This window comes from Lynx canadensis, chromosome F2 (genome assembly GCF_007474595.2).
Source record: "Lynx canadensis isolate LIC74 chromosome F2, mLynCan4.pri.v2, whole genome shotgun sequence".
NCBI classification, from domain to species: Eukaryota; Metazoa; Chordata; class Mammalia; order Carnivora; family Felidae; genus Lynx; species Lynx canadensis.
This window is the reverse complement of record NC_044320.2, coordinates 14,708,498-14,726,638: the sequence shown is the minus strand read 5'-3', so window position 1 is coordinate 14,726,638 and position 18,141 is coordinate 14,708,498.

Here is an 18,141-nt window from a genome sequence, read left to right as displayed (position 1 = left end):
ATCAATTGGAAAGTAGGTTTTTACTTACACAAATTCCCCCCCACCCCAGAACCCCTTGAAGAACCCCACAGGGTGAGCATAGTCTAAGAGAGATCATTTCTTCTGGAGTCCACAGCCACAAGCAGAAAGTGAAGAACTCAGCTGAATTTGAGGAGATGTAGGACAATGTCACTGTATTTGTATGGAGGAAAGGAGAAAGGGGTCCTCCACAGTTATGGCCTTCCACATCGGTACACCTCTTGCCAGCTAACAGGGGTATTCGAATGTGCTGAACAAATGGGGTGAGGAAAGGCTGTGGGGAAGTTGTGAAGGATGGAGCATCAGGAAGGGGCAGTCCCGGCTTATTGTCCTTGGCCAAGAAGTGCTGTTCATTGATTTTAGTACCTGGCACCTTTTGGGTTTGTCTCAGTCCAAATTAGCTCTACCCAGGATGCTAATTGGTGAGGAATGCATTGTTTTCTCTGGCTTCCATTCAGTCTACCCTCCCACACAAGGTCCTATCCTTCTCGAGTCAGGATTTGGTTCCAGATCATCCCCCAAAACTTACACACTGCCTTTGCAACTCCCATTTTGCCTCTCGCCCCTACTTTATGGTGTGGGTGGGCCCTTGTCAATCCAGGTTTGACCTCATTTCTTGGATAGGTGGACAAACTTTCCTACCCATTGGAATTTCTGAGCCATACATGAGAAAATTCCCAAGCAGACTTAATCTTTTGTTCCTATTTCTCATCTCTGTGTGGGTACTTTTATGTAACATATTCTTGTTAAGTCAACCTCTTGAGTTAGTTGCTTATACAGTTATTTCCCTCATCTGATTCCTTGACCAATCCTTGTCATAATCATAAGGTCTCAGGAAATAGATATAGCTATCTGTCTACACTTACGGATGGGTAGATAGAAACATAGATACCACACATGCAATATATATGTATATATGTTCATATATTGATAAACATTTGTTGTATTGCACTGAATGTATGGACGTAACTCACTGGTCTAATTATAAGAATTCTTATATAGTGCTTACTCTGTCAGAAACTCTTCCACGAACTTTTCATACATTAACTCTTTGAATCCTCACACAAAACCTATAAGGGTAACTCTATTATTTTCATCCCCATTCTCTAGGTGAAGCACCAGAGGCACAGAGAAGTTAAGTCACTTGTCCAAGGTCCCACTAACCCAACCCAGGACGTTGGTCTCTGGAGTCCATGCTCTTTACCTTCATGCTGTGTTGCTTCTCCATGTTACACTAATGGAAGAGAAGAGAAGTTAATCACACATGGGCAGAACATTTCTTTTTTTGTTTTTCTTGAGAGAGATAAAGAGAGAGAGAGGGCACAAGTGAGCAAGGGGTGGGGGGGGCACAAGTGAGCAAGGGGCATAAAGAGAGAAAGAGAGAGAGAGAGAGAGAATCCTAGGAGGGGCAGAGAGAGAGAGAGAGGGAGAGGGGGCAGAGAGAGAGAGAGAGAAGTGGGACTCACCCGAAGCTGGGCTCATGCTCACCCAAAGTGGGGCTTGAGCTCACCCATTGCAGGACTCAAATTCAGGAACCGCGAGACCACAACCTGAGCTGAAGCCAGATGCTCAACAACTGAGCCACCCACGCTCCCCGGGCAGGACATTTCTTTAGCATTTTGTAATACTCTTGGCTACACTCTTGTGTGTGTGTGTGTGTGTGTGTGTGTGTGTGTGTGTGTGTGTGTTAAGAGAAGCAGATATCTTTTCTTTGTTCCTGAGTCACTGACTTATTGCTTATTTAGGGAATCCCAAATCCTGCTTTGGACCTATCCCTGATTCTTTTATCGTTTGGTATTTTCGGAAGAGGAGAAGCAGAGGCAAAAGAGAAGGAAGAAATCATGAATCAGTGGTCTCAGAAAATCCTCTTAACATAGTGAATGTTGCATTGAAGGTGGCAATCAGCCATGCCAGCTTCCCCTTCTTACCTGACCTGCTCAGACTCAATTGTTTGCCGTATGCACCTCATAACCACCCCCAGCCACTGCTGCTTGCACCAGAGAAACCCAAAGTGAATCACCGTACGAGTGAAAGGAGAGCTGCTGGTGTCAGTATCTTAAAGGTGCTTACCTGGCAGTCATGAAAAGTTCAGCTTCAGGTATTGGGCTGGGTCCTGATTAGAGAAGCTAGAGAGAATGGAAATGATGCCAAAGGGAAGCAGAGCTCAGAGAGACCAACTTGCTTCTGAGAGACAGAAAGAGTAGTTGGCATTTCTAACTCCCAGCTCCAGCCCTGTGAGATCCGTCTGTGCTCATTTAAGTCTTGGGTTTTCTGTGAGGTTCCTTGTTACATCTTCCCAAGAAAACCCCAAGGTGTTTTCAAAACAGCTTCAGTGGGGCCCCCCGCCCCCACCCATACCAGATGACCCTGGACTTGAACAGGAAAGGACTATTCCTTGTTTCAATGGGGAAAGTCTTGGGAAATAAGACTCTCTAGCCCAAGAATTATGGGGTTGGTTCAGTGTCATCATTGGCACTGGGTATCATCAGGCCTCCACTTCTCTGCTGTCAAAATATGGATCACCCAAAAATCTTTGCTTCCTATTTACTCATGAGCACTGTGTAGTGACATTGGACTGTGGCCCTGAAGAATGGGAAGAGTGGGAACAATGTTGAGAAGGGCCAGTCCCTTGAAGCTGAGCCCCAACGACTGTGGTTTCAGTTATGGGGCAGGAGATGCTAGTTTTGCTCATTGGTTGCTGGAGTGCTGCTGTGATTTGGATGCATCTCGATCCTGCTCAGGGCTAAGGTATTGAGTGTCCCCAGAATCAATGTAAACAATAAGGTAAATCAATATAAACAATTAAAATAAGTTTTAGTAGAAGGTTAAATAGAAGTCCTAGAAATAGTAGGTGAGGTCACCCCTTCTTGCTGGAGGGGGAGGGGCTTGGGAATTTCTCTATCCTTTTAAGTACCTGCAGAAAAGTAAAAATATTATAGGGGCTGCCTATCTACCAGGTGGCCCTCAATTTTCTTGTCTCTAAAGTGGGGGAATGGGTAATAGATCAGATGAGCTCTAGGGGTCCTTCCAGCATTGTAGTTGAGCATGAGTGGAGTCAGAGCCACCATAGCAAAGTCAGTGATTTAAGTTTCCATGAAGATGTTATGTAACAGATCTTCCTGCATATATTTACATGGTACCTGCTAAAGGGGGCCAGTAAATAACAGTAAGTGTTGTTATGGGTTGAGTGATGAGAAAGTTCATGTTCTGAAAAAAAAAAATCACTGTGTCATTCCTAGGATGGATTTTCAAGCAAAATGAAATTTCTACTGTAAGTGCAGCCAAATATAGGGAACTTCCAGGAGAGATTAAGATTAAAGCCTGTGGGGGCCAGGTGGGGGAAGCAGAGTTTTAATTAAATGAAGCAATGGATATAAAGCTCGTACCTAGTGCTTTTCATGTAGCAGGTACTTGGTATAGTCACTCTTTTCTTTCTTCCTCCTCCTTTCGTTCATCTTTCATCTTCCAAGACTCTGCTTCTTAAGACTCATAGAACCACATGCCTCCCTCGGAAACTAGCAAAACTCATTTCTAGTTGAATTAAACTCATTCCTAACGTCAAGAAAGGACAGTGGAAGAGGATGAAAAGAATTTTGGGGTGGGATGATTCAACTGCTCTCAGAGGCAGGGATTGATGATGGGTAAAAGCTTGCTGGCTGACCACAGAAATGGGATGCATGTCAGATATTTTAAGGATGAGATAAAATGCTGGGAAAATGAAAAGGATGTGAAAGCCAGTCCGAGCTAGGATGAAGCAGTGATATTTTAAATTTAGTGAGAGATGTGCTTACAGTAGAGTCTACTTCATGGTGTTATCGGTTTAGGGGTCCAGGAGATATTACAGCAATAAAATATTGTAGGGCAAGATAATTAAAAAAATACTTTCTGAGAACTATGTCTTAGCAGATCATTCAGAAAATACATTAAGATTCCTTCTGCTTTTCAGAGTGTAATCTGTGTTCTTTGAGGGGGAGGGGATGGGGTGAGGTACAGCTTTGGAGGCAACAGGAGAAAATATAATGGTAATACTGAAGAACAAAGGGAGAAAGTTCACATGGCTCTGACCACTTTCTTCTCCCTGGCCAACAATTAGCTTGATGTCCTGCAGCCGTCCATGTGTTGCAATACAATTAAATAGGAAACCAACTTCTTGGGGCATTGAGAACTGCAGTTGTCAGGACCTTATGGTCCTGAACTTGATTTTGATGTTTACAAATAGCTGAGGTCCTGCCAGTAGTGCTGCATGGATGAGATCTCATAAAAAACATACATCAAACAAAAGGCACAAAGCTCTTCGATGCATAGAGCTTTCCAGTTCTTCAACGTTTCACCCTCTAAATCCTACTTAGTGATTAAAATAACTTTGCAAGGCAGGAATTAATTTCACTATTTTTAGATGAGGAAACTAAGGCTCAGACTTTAAGTGATTTTCCCAAGTGACCTGACAAAGTAGGAGGTTCAAATTTCCACCGCTAAACTCAGTTTTCTTTCCCACAACACCTGCCTCTATTGATTAGAACTTGTCCAAGCGCTCTGAGGCTTATGCTTACTGTGGAAATCATTATATTGAGAAAACTTAGTCCTCCACATAGCTGCTGTTCTCCTTTTCTGCTACCATGCTAATACATACTTTTGCAAGGATCTATTTTCGTTGTTTTCCAACTTTAGGATGCAAAAGAATCGCTGCACATCTTTTTAAAATGCAAATTAGGGGCGTCTGGGTGGCGCAGTCGGTTAAGCGTCCGACTTCAGCCAGGTCACGATCTCGCGGTCCGTGAGTTCGAGCCCCGCGTCGGGCTCTGGGCTGATGGCTCGGAGCCTGGAGCCTGTTTCCGATTCTGTGTCTCCCTCTCTCTCTGCCCCTCCCCTGTTCATGCTCTGTCTCTCTCTGTCCCAAAAATAAATAAACGTTGAAAAAAAAATTTAAAAAAAAAAAATGCAAATTAATGGGTTCCATCTCCAGAAATTCTGAGACAGGAGTGGAATACAGGGAAGGGCTGGGAGCGAGCATTTCATGAGCACCCTGGGTGATCCCGTTTCCTGTGAGTGACCCCGCTTTGAAAGCACAGTTCCAATTGTTTCTTACTTGCTGCTGCAGTAACAATTGGAGATCTCGATAATTTGCTTCCCACTGGTTTTTGTCTCAGGATTTGTAATGTTTTATCATTCCCATATCATCCCATGCATGAGTGTTCCCAACATGTTCTCCTTGGAATGATGATTTTGCCACTGAATTCTGCAGCTTTTTTTCATAAGTAGAGGTGATTAAAATTTTCTTAGTCTCATTTGTCCTGGCCATGCCTGTCACGTATGGTTCGGATTTCACATGTGATGGTGACATAGATCCATGAAATCTTTTATCAGTTATAATTTTTCTAGCTTGAGTAGCTTTGAGTTTGGTGTGATAAGAAATGTCCAAAATTTAGAGTTAAAAATATTGTTTTCAATTGCTGTTGCACCAGCCTTAGCGATGTGATTCTAGTAATTCACTTAACTTCCCAGTGCCTTGGTTTCCTCATCTTTGTCATGAGGATAATGACATCCACCTCCTGGGATTGTTATGAAAATTAAATAGGATAATGTGTGTTGATTTTATAAATTACAAATACTATAGAAATGCCTGTTGATTTCATCAGTTTTCTTTCTAGACTAGAGTATTACCACTGTTTTCTGAAGGGTAGTGGGGTTGAAACAAAGCTGGGTTATGGAGACTGGTTTCATCTAATGAACTGGCCTTAGCTCCACCTCAGAGTTTTTGTCCATGAGCCCCTTTGAATAGATGGTTGTGGGACAATGAGCAAAGGGACACCAAAGAGACCAGCATGACATCCATTCCCCTAAGCCCACCATGTGGACCATGCCTGGTCCTTACATGGACAGCGGGCAGTGTGTGACACATGAATGAATGCACAATCCAGAGTTTCAGAGAGGCCATCGCTTTTTGTGCATTGAGGTTCGTGTGGATGTGTTAACACAGCGAAGGCCGAAGAGAGCCCAGCACTGTTGGTTACCTTAAGGGTCCAGCCGTGGGCACAACAGAAGTCCGAGGAGGAAAAGCAGCACTTGGTTGTCATAAGGTGGTGTCAGCAGCAGTAGCAGCAAAGTCGCTGCCCTAGGAAGGCTGTGGGCAGAGAATGTCCCTGAGGGGGCGGAAGAGGTGTGCACGGATCACCTCTGGGAACCCAGAGAAATAATTGGGGCAACTTGCGGAGGGATGCAGAGTCCTTAGCCATGGGGCTTGTGCAGATGGAGATTCTCCAGGCTCAATCCTGGCTTGGATTTTCCTTACTGTAAATTCTCTGTCAAGAACATCACCCCCTACAGGGCGCCTGGGTGGCTCATTTGGTTAAGCGTTCAACTTCAGCTCAGGTCACGATCTCATGATCTCATGAGTTGGAGCCCTACATTGGGCTCCCTACATTGTTGGAGCCCTACAAGTGATCCTGCTTGGGATTCTGTCTCTCTGCCTCTCCCCTGCTCGCTCGCTCTCTCTCTCTCTCTCTCTCTCTCAAAAAGAAATAAATAAATATTTAAAAAAATAAAAAGAGCATCACCTCCTATATGCTGTTGAGACTCCAAAAACTGTACCTTTAGCTGAGGCCCACCATCTGAGCTCCAAACCCACATGTATTCTGCCTGCTAATAGCTCCCCTTGATGCATTTGAGCGCTTCGAACTCAACGCGTGCCCCCAAAACACCATCAGTCAGCAATGCAACCTGGAACCACTCTTGTATTCGTTAGGTCAGTATCTGGTTCTATTCAGCCATAGCAGGCAGCTCCCTTTTCTCTCTGTCACCATTTGTATTCAGTCTGTCATCAAGTCCTGCCAATTATACTCCTAAATATTCACGATCCAGTCTATATTTCTCCATCCCACAGCCATCATCATGGTGCAAGATATCATACCTTTCATACCTATCATTAGCATGCTGTTTGACTTCCCCACATCCTTTCTTGCCTTCCCTCATTCTACCTTGAAGAGCTGCCAGAAGGATCTTTTAAACAGACAGATCTTACTGTCTTCTTTCTCTTTGCATGCCAGTCAGAGAAGCCTGATGAAGTGTTTTTCAATAATTTTTTTATTTGAGTACAGCTGACCTGTAACGTTCTGGTATTTTCAGGTGTACAACATAGTGACTCAACCTCTCTGTGTGTATGCTGTGCTCACCACGAGTGTAGCCACCGCCTGTCACCATACAATGCTATTACAGTACATTGACTCTCTTCCCTAGGCTGGTGAGATAATAAAAACAAAAAGTCCATCTCCAGGCTCTCTTCCCTCAGCACCTCATACTTACTTCCCCACCAAGCTGTGTGCCACACTTGTGTATACTTTTCTCTAAAGTGTGACCTCTCCCGGGGAAGGGATGTGTCTCTTGCACTCATCGGCGCCTAGCACGGATGACACCCCTGCGTAGCAGACGCTCGATAAGCGCTCTCAGCGATGGCATAAATATGGAATCCTGAGACCATTTCTTTCCAAGTGTGTCGCAGAAATCTCACGTTCGGCGGGACTCTACCCAGTGGCTTGTCAAACCTCCATGTTCATGGGCCAGACTGACACACACATGCCAGGCATCTACGATTGTTAACCAAGCAGCCACGATTCGTTCTTTCCTCTGAAAGTAATTACTGGTTGCTAAATATTCAAACGTGCATTGAAAAAACAGCTCATTACATTAAGAAATAAATTACTATTTCTAATTGCTTCTAGTAGTTAATTACTTCTAATTATTAGTCTGAGTAATAAATTACTGCTTCTGATTATGTTGTGGGCACAGTTGGAGCATTCAAAAATGCAATTTTCATGGTTGTTTACATCAGGACATGTTTACTGAATTACAGAGCCATAATTACCGCGAAGAACTGGTAGCAAAAAACAATAAACATTTGATAAATTCAATCAAAATATGTCATTTCTTTCTCAGCTTACTTAAGAGATCAAGGACTGAAATGGAACAACCACGCTTGACTTTTCCAGTCTCTTCAGGGGGTAACAATATGTTAAAATAGGGATTTTTGTTTTGTTTTGGTTGAATACGAACTAAATTAGAATTACTTGTTATTTAAAACAACAAGGAAAATAATCAGATCTCTAATACTGTTAAAAATTAGGCTACACAACCAGCATACAACCCATCGAAGACATAAATTATGGCTCCTTAAAGGGAAATTGTAAGAAATGGTAAAAAAGCCAGAATTAATTTATTGAGTTAGGACATATCTAAAGTACATTAAACTGAAGTGTAGAACTTTAGCATTTCCAAATTCGTGGCTTGAATCTGTCACTTCACTTACCAGTTTGCAAGTCAGTGACAGAAACAGGTAACCTATCGCAGGCTTTTAACCTCCTAAACTATTTGCTACAACCACATATCATCACTATTTCTGCCTCCCCCCACCCCCACCATGTCATTCTGTTGCCATCCCCTGTATGCCAGACACTGAAAAAAATTTTTTTTAATGTTTATTTATCTATTTTTGGGAGAGAGAGAGGGAGACAGAGAGAGGGAGATAAAGATCATGATCAGGGGAGGGGCAGAGAGAGAGGGAGAGAGAGAATCCCAAGCAGGCTGTGCGCTAACAGCAATGCAAGGCTTAATCCCATGACCCTGAGATCATGACCTGAGCTGAAATCAAGAGTTGGATGCTTAGCCAACTGAGCCACCCAGGTGCTCCTGCCAGGCAGACTCTTCAGATGTCTTCAAGATCTTTATTTCCTGGGGATGCCTTTGTGTGCTTCCTTCCCTTGGAGTGTGGGTAGGACCTGTGACTTGCTTCTAACCAACCACATACAGCTGAGATGACTGGATACACATGACTGCCTGGATGTGGTAATGTGATTAATTACTTAAGACTGTAGGGTCTGTCTTGCTGGAGTCTTGTCTCCCTTGATGACTTGGAAGAAGCAACCTACTGTTGGGAAACCCCATGTAGCAAGAAGCTCTGAGCAGCCTCTAGGAGCTAAGGGTGGTCCCTAGCTAACAATCAGCAAGAAACTCAAATTCCCAGTCCTATAACTACAAGGAACTGAATTGTGCCAACATCCTACATGAGCTTGGAAACAGATCCTTCCCAGTCAGTCCTCAGATGAGATGGTAGCCCCAGATGATACTTGCATCCTTAACAGACCCTAAACTGATCCCCCAGCAAGGCTGGGCCTGGACTCCAGGCCTGCAGAAATTGTGAGATAATGATGTGTTATTGTAGCTGCTAAAAATGTAGTGATGTTGAAATTTAGAAGCGTCCACATTTTCTCTTCCTACAGACACTGATAACTAGAGAATCCTAAAAGACAGATCTTCATACCAAAGTTATTAGGTTTGTTTGTTTGTTTGTTTATTTATTTGAGAGAGAGAGAGAGAGAGAGAGAGAGAGAATTTGTGTATGAGCAGGGGGAGGGACAGAGAGAGGGGGAGAGAGAGAATTTCAAGCAAGCTCCATGACATGAGCACAGAGTCCAATGTGGGGCTTTATCCCACAGACTGTAAGGTCATGACCTGAGCCAAAATCAAGAGTTGGATGCTTAACTGACTGAGCTACTCAGGCATCCCTTACCAAGGTTATTAAAAGCTGCCAACATCTCAACTCTCAAATGTTCATCTATTGTCCAATAGAGCATAGAACTTGGGACAGAATACCTCTGAGGTTGAACCATGCAAGATTGCCTGAATGGGCTGTGGAATGTCAGAAATTTCACAAATTTAGCTTTTCTTGATTCTTCCACTGATAGCAATTTAGCTTTGAGCAAGTCACTTCATTTCACAGTTCCTTTTTTCCTCCCTGCCAGATCAGAAATAAAATAACTATGATGTATTAACATTTTACCTGCTTTATCTCCCTCTGTCCTCACAATTGCCTGTGAGAGGTATTGATTGCCCTACATTTCAGATGAAGAAATGGAGACTTGGAGAGGCAATACAACCTGTATAAAGTCACACAGTACTACAGCTAGGATTCAATGCTGGCTGAGCTGATTCTAGGATTTATTCTTTTGGTTTCATTATGACACAATTCTCCCCTTACAGCAACACTGTAATGAGGTCAAACAGAGTAAGGCTTTAGAGCCAGACAGATATGAGTTTAAATTATAGTTTCAGTCCTGTGTGTGTCTTTGAGAAAATTATTTCACCTCTCTGGGCCTCAATTCACTTGTATAAAATATGTGGATAGTACCTACCTCACAAGTTTCTTTTGACAATCAGTTAAGATTACACTGCAAGAAAAGACCATAGTAAACATTCAAAAATTGCTGTTTATGAATATTGCTGTTTTTGAATATGGCGTTTTGATCTTGAGGTATGATCCTTCTATCCCTACTTTCTTGAGGGTTTTTAGCAAGAGACGATGCTGTATTTTGTCAAATGCTATTGAGCATTTGAGAGGATCTGTTGAGAGGATCATGTGTTCTTATCCTTTCTTTTATTAATGTGCTGTATCACATTGATTGATTTGCAGATACTGAACCAGTCCTGCATCCCAGGAATAAATCCCACTTGATCCCACTTGATCATGATGAATAATTCTTTTAATGTATTGTTGGATCTGGTTTGCTAGTATCTTGTTGAGAATTTTTGCATCCATGTTCATCTGGGAAATTGGTCTGTAGTTCTCCTTTTTAGTGGGGTCTTTGTCTGGTTTTGGAATCAAGGTAATGCTAGCCTCGTAGGATGAGTTTGGAAGTTTTCCTTCCATTTATATTTTTGGAACAGCTTCAAAAGAATAGGTGTTAACTCTTCTTTAAATGTTTAGTAGAATTCCCCTGGAAAGCCATCCAGCCCTGGACTCATTGTTGTTGGGAGATTTTGATTACTGATTCAATTTCTTTACTGGTTATGGGGTCTGTTCAAATTTTTCTCTTTCTTCGTGTTTCAGTTTTGGTATTTTATGTTTCTAGGAATTTGTCCATGTCTTCTAGATTGCCCAATTTGTTGGCATATGATTTCTCATAATATTCTTCTTTTATTGTTTGTATTTCTGTGGTGTTGATTGTGATGTCTCCTCTTTCATTCGTGATTTTACTCATTTGGGTCCTTTACTTTTTCTTTTTGACTGTTCTGGCTAGGGGTTTATCAATTCTGTTAATTCTTTCAAAGAACCATGTCTTGGTTTCATTGATGTGTGCTACTGTTTTTTGATTTCAATATCATTGATTTCTGCTCTATTCTTTATTATTTCCCTTCTTCTGCTAGGTTTGGGCTTTATTTGCTGTACTTTTTCCAGATCTTTTAAGTGCAGCATTAGGTTGTTTATTTGAAACCTTTCTTCCTTCTTTAGGTAGGCATGGGTTGCTATATGCTTTCCTCTTATGACTGCCTTTGCTGCATCCCAGAGGTTTTGTGCTATCTTGTGTTCATTTTCATTGGCTTCCTTGGACTTTTTAATTTCCTATTTAATTTCTTGGTTAATCCGTTTATTCTTTAGCAGGATTTTTTTAGTCTCCAAGTATTCATGGTCTTTCCAAATTTTTTCTTGTGGTTGATTTTGAGTTTCATAGTGTTGTGGTCTGAAAATATGCAAGATATGATCTCGATCTTGTTGTCACTTGTTGTGACCCAGTATGTGATCTATTCTGGAGAATATCCTATGTGCACTTGAAAAAATGTGTATTCTGCTGCTTTAGGATGAAATGTTCTGAATATATCTGTTAAGTCCATCCAGTCCAGTGTGTCATTCAAAGCCATTGTTTCCTTGTTGATTTTCTGCTTACATGATCTGTCTGCTGCTGTAAGTGGGGTGTTGAAGCCCCTACTATTATGGTATTGGTATTATTATCAATGAGTTTCTTTATTTTTGTGATTAATTGATTTATGTATTTGGGTGTTCCACATTGGGGTTATAAATATTTACAATTGTTAGATCTTCTTGGTGGATAGACCCCTTAATTTTGATACAATGCCTTCTTCAGTCCTTGTTACAGTCTTTATTTTAAAATCTACTTTGTCTGATATAAGTATGGCTACTCCAGCTTTCTTTTGATGACCATTAGCATGGTAGGTGGTTCTCCATCCTCTTACTTTCCATCCGCAGGTTTCTTAGGCCTAACATGAGCCTCTTGTAAGCAGCATATAGACAGGTCTTGTTTTCTTATCCATTCTGATTCCTTATGTCTGTTGATAGGAGTGTTTAGTTCACTGACATTTAGATATGAATTTAGTGCCATTGTGTTGCCTATAGAGTTGGTGTTTCTGGTGATGTTCTCTGGTCCTTTCTTGTCTTTGTTGCTTTTTGTTTGTTTGTTTTGTTTTTTCTTTTCTCCACCCAAAGAGTCCCCCTTAAATTTTCTTTCAGGGATGGTTTAGTGATCATGAACTACTTTAGTTTGTGTTTGTCTGGGAGTCTCTATCTCTCCTTCTATTTTGAATGACAGCCTTACTGGATAAAGAATTCTTGGCTGCATATTTTTCTGATTCAGCACGTTGAACATATCTTGCCACTCCTTTCTGGCCTGCCAAGTTTCTGTAGATAGGTCTGACATGTCTTCCCTTATTGATCAAGGATTTTTTCCCTTGCTGCTTTCATAATTCTTTCTTTGTGTATTTTATGAATTTGACTATGATACGCCTTGGTGACTATGATATGCCTTGGTTTTTGTTGAATCGAATAGGAGTTCTCTGTGCTTCTTGAATTTTGATGTCTGTGTCCTTCACCAAATTAGGAAAGTTTTCTGCTATAATTTGCTCACATAACCCTCTGGCACCTTTGTCTCTCTCTTTATCTTCTGTGACTCCTATGATTCAGATGTCATTTCTTTTAAATAAATCACTGAGTTCTCTAGGTCTTATATTATGATTTTTTGCCTTTGTTTATCTCCTTTTTCTGCTTCATTATTCTCCATTATTTTATCTTTTATTTCACTGATTCTCTGCTCTGCTTCATCCATCCATGCCATCATGGCATCCATTTGAGATTGCATTTCAGTTATAACATTTTTAATTTCTTCCTGACTAGATTTTATTTATCTCCACAGAAAGGAACTCTATGATTTTTTCAACCCCAGATAATATTCCTATTATCGTGGTTTTAAATTCTAGTTCAGACATCTTGCTTATATCTGTGTTGAGTAAGCCTCCGGCTGTGATTTCTTCCTGTTCTTTCTTTTTGGGTGAATTCCTGCCAAGTTCTGTGGCTCAAGTTATGCAGATTGCTGTGTTAATCCTTAGATCAGTTTTCTAGGTGTTCAAAATGGTTTGTTGCTGCTCTAGCTGCGTTTCAGGGATGAGGCAAGCTCAGGGTCTCCATGCTGCTCTGCCATCTTAACCCAGAGTTGTGAATTCATTTTAAAGTTGCAGCCTGGAGGTAAGATGTGGGTTAGATGGGTGAAGGAAGGAAGGAAAAGGGAAAAAGAGGAACAGGGGAGAAATAAAGAGACAGACAGATATACACACAATGTGTGGGGGGAGAGTAAAGAGGGGGAAAGATAGTGAGGGAGGGAGAGAGGTATTTTGGATTTTGGTTGAGCCACTGGAAGGATGGCATTCCTCTTTACTGAAATAGGGAAAATTGCTGGAAATCTGAGTCAGAGAGGAAAATAAGAAGTGCATAATTATGCCTGTTAAGTTTTAGATGCCTGTTAACACTCATGTAGAGATGAACAGACAGTGGAAAGGGTGCACATGGATCTCAGGGAAGGGTCTGGGTTGGAAGTGTTCATTTGGAAGTTCCCATGTATAGACAGATGGTATTTAAAATCAGGAGTTGACATGATCTCTGAGAGACTGGAGATGCAGGGAGAGGTGGTAGTGGCTCAGGGCAAGATGGCAGAGGTGGAAGTAGCAAGAAGATTGAATTGAAACCAGAGTTGATGGGGGTGAGGAGAAGGTGTCAGGAGGTACCTCCAAGGTTCTTTGACTTGAGGAGTGGAAGAATAAAGTTGACAGTTTGTGATGGGGATGGCGGGAGGAAGAGCAGGTGTGGGGTACATTAGGAATTTGATCTCACCACAATAGGGTGGGAATGGCAGCTGCAGTGAGATGGAGCAGGGTGCTTGTGAGGGCCCAGCTGAGTGGTCAGTGCTAGATAAGTGGTTTAGATAGATAGATAGATAGATAGATAGATAAGGGGTTCACTCCCCTTTTAGTTGAGAAGAAAGTTCATGGTTTCCTCTTTGTCAAAGTCTGCAAGTGCCTCCGTGTGGCAAGTGGCAAAGGACATCATTTTCTCTTTACTTCTTACCCACCTAAAAGTGCACATTCTTCCAAGTTGAGATTCAAGCAAGTGAAGCTCAAAGCAGGAGAGTGCTTTCTTACTTGGCTTCAGACCTACCTTCTAGTTTCACTTTCTTTTCCATGGGGGACTGACACCAGAAACCCCTACCCATCCCTGGCCTGGGGTGACTCTGCTACTTTCTCAAGGGCTGCAGGCTCTATAGCTGCAACCAGGAATCATAAAACTATGTTTGTTGGTCCAAATATGGCTCACTGCTCACTTTATAAAGAAAGTTTTCTTGGAACAGAGTCATTTCCATTCATTTCTGGCCACTGTTGTGCTATATCAGCAGAGTTGAATGTTTGCAACAGAGAACATATGGCCTGCAAAGCCTAAAATATTTACTATCTAGCCCTTTACAGGAAAAGTTTGCCAATCTCTGCCCTGAACATAACTAGTACATCTAAATTCAAGCTGTTTACCCTAAAATTTCCCATGAGATGTATACATATACATACAGAAGCAAAAGAGTTATTTGATTTCATAGTCCAACTTCAAAAGCAAGGCCAACAGAAGAGATAAGGCATGAGAGTTAGGATTTACTGAGTTCAAAGCATTTTTGAGTGGATAAAAGTTGCAGCATTACTTTCTGGCAATGAGATTTATTTGTGCTGGAGCCTCTTTTGAAAACCTGGGTTCTGACTTAACATATATGCCTGTAATCCTTCAAAATTCCTGTCCTCTAGAGTTGATTGACATTATCAAACATGCCCCTTGGAAATATCCATGTTAGAGGTGTGGTGTGTTTGTGCTACGTTGCTAGATATTATGAATAATATTATGAAATATTAAAATTTAAACAGTTATAAAATATTGGTCTCAGTATGCATGTGTGTGTGTGTGTGTGTATCTGTGTGCATATATCTGTATGTATATGTATCTGTATCTGTGCATGTATCTGTGCATGTATGTCTGTGTGTATCTGTGTATGTATGTGTGTATATCTCTGTGTGTGTATCTGTATGTATGTGTATCTGTGCATATATATCTGTTCATGCATCTGTGTGTGTATATCTGTGGTGTATCTGTGTGTGGATCTGTGCGTGTATCTCTGTGTGTGTGTATATCTGTATGTATGTATCTGTGTGTGTATCCCTGTGTGTGTGTGTAGAAAAGCTCGGGAACAGTTGGGTAAAGGCAAAGCCCAGCTGGCTCAACTATTTTGAGATTTGGAGACATCTAATACATCTAAACTAAATAAAGGAAAGGAACACTTCAAGTTGAAAACTCACTTTTGATAGAGCAGTGAAAATGAACTATAGCCACATGCATACAGGCAGAAACATAATGTTGGCAAAATATAATGTAAATCACACAAGAATACATACCATGTAATACCATTTACATAAAGTTCAAATACAAATAAAACCAAACAATGTGTTGTTTAGTAATGCAAACACGTGGTAAAGTTGAAAAACAAAGTAAAATGTAAGATAGGGTTAAGCTAGGGAAGAATAGTAGACAGAGGAATGCTAGTATGGGGGACAATATAGGAATTAGAAACTCTTGGAAATGTTTTATTTCATAAACCTGGTTGAAAGTATACTGGTATCTATTTAATTATTCTTTATAACCTAAATATTTATTATGTGTATTATTTTGCATATATGAAAATTATTATAATGAGTTATGCCATACACACATCTGAAATCAATCTAAATTCACATCTAAATTCAATCAAATATATACACTGGATATTCAATTATACATAATTATATACAACCATATATTGGTTGGCATTTGTATATGATTGGCCCAAATAAACTGATTATATGCTAGATGCTATTGCATACACTGTGAATTTGTAGGCATTTATTACTGCATAAGAGTGCATATGTAAAACCTCAAATTTGGGCAATTTAATGGATTTTCAAAGATAATTTTGACCAAATGTACAGGTTTCTTAATTGCTTGCATTGGAACTCAAACCTTCTGTAAGATGCCACTTTGTTATATGACATGGGTTGCACTAGGGAAGTGTTTCTCAAACTGGGGTCCCCAGGTCCCTATCAGTTCATAAGCTGTTTTGGAAGTTTGAAATCCTGGGACTAATCATTCATTTACTTTTAATAAGGACACCTAAGCCAACAGGTCATTTGATCTATTTCAGGCTAGAATTAAACAACTGAGGCTGTTTACAGTGCTTATGTATTTCATGCTGATTAGAAGTACTGGTTACCAATTTATCTGTCTTTGATTAATTAAACATGGGAAAAACCAATTTGTTACTAGTCTCAGCTTGGAAGACAAAATTTATCAAAGCATGAGACCCATGGGAAGAAATTAATAAAATGAATTCCTGCTGGTGAAAAGGTTTAGATCAGTGTCCTATATTAATTCAAGTTCATTTTGTGTTCATTCATTTATTAACTCATTCATTTGTTTGACCAATATTTGCTAAGTGCCTACTCTGTGCAAGACAGGTCTAAGTACTGGGGGCATAGAATGGTGAATATATCCAAAATCCTTGCTGTTACAGAAAAAATTTTGTGTCCCCCCTCCCATTCCAAATTCATATGTTGAATCTCTAACCCCCAGTGTGGCTGTCTTTGGAAGTGGGGCTTCTAAGGAAGTGATTAGGGTTATATGATGTCATAATGGTGGGGCCTGGCTCTGATAGGATTTAATGTCTGGTAGATTAAGGAAATATAGCAGAGTGCTCTCTCTCTCTAAATCTCAGTCTTTCATCCCATACACACACCAAGGAAAGGCCATGTGAGGACAGAGCAAGAAGGCAGCTGTCTGCAAGCCAGGAAGAGAGCTTTCCCCAGAAACCAAATTGGCTAGAACCTTGATCTTAGACTTTTTGCCTCCGGAACTTGAGAAAATAAACTTCTGTTGTTTAAGTCACCCAGTCTGTTGTACTGTGTTATGGTAGTCCAAGCCAACTAATATACCTGTCCTTGTAGAAGAGGTAGTATTGCAGTGGATCTCAGTTTAAGTAGCCAGTAGGCTGACAAAGGGAAGGGAAGTAATATGCATGTTGGGAGGCATATAACATAACGGTTCAAAACACTGCGCAGGGGTCTGACAGATCTGGGATTAAGTCCCTTCTTGGTCACTTGAGAATTTGAGACTCTGGGCAAGGGACTTAATTCTTTGAAGCCTCAGTTTTCCCTTCTCTAAAATAGGATAGCAGTAGCTATTTCCAAGGCTTATTGTGAAGGGTAGATGAGCTTGTAAAGCACTTGACACAGCCCCTGCGTGTAGAAAAGTCTTGATGTATTGGCTATCTCATGTATCAGTTCACACATCTCATTCAGTCCTCACAATGAACCTGTCAAGTGGGTGTTTGCTACTTTCTCCATCTAGGAAACATGGAAACTGGGGTTGGAGGGATCAGGCATCTTCCCTTAGGTGATGCAGGTTGTCAAGAGTGGAGCTGCCTGAAGTTGGAGGCACGTGTGCCCACCGCCAAACCCTGGACTATCTCCCCTGCCTCCTGGTTCCCCTGCATCCACATCGTGAAAGCTGAAAGCAGGGAGCACTTGTCTTTAATACTGAAAGATTTGATACAGTCCTTTCCTTCCAGATCAGTGATTCCCAGCCACACATGAGCAGAAGTGATGAATTATGCAGGGGGAGGCATATCATAGTCCTTGGGAGATGGGCACAGATCACTTGTGAAAGAGCATATAATTTTTTGACTTGATTTTATGAAAAAAATAGCATAGAATATCTTAGTGTTGGCTTGATCCTCTTCATAATTTAATTTGAAATGTCAGATTAGGAAGGAAAAGAGAGTTTGAGATTTATATAAAAGAGGGCATGGTTTAAAAAATGGATTGAGACTCCACTCTTCTGGGGTCTTCTCAAAGACAAGTATGTGTCTTGAGCCTTTTTGCACCTGTTGGAACCACCCAGGGGTCTTGAAGGAAGATTCTATGAGGTTGAAGAGGGCCTTAAACGTGATA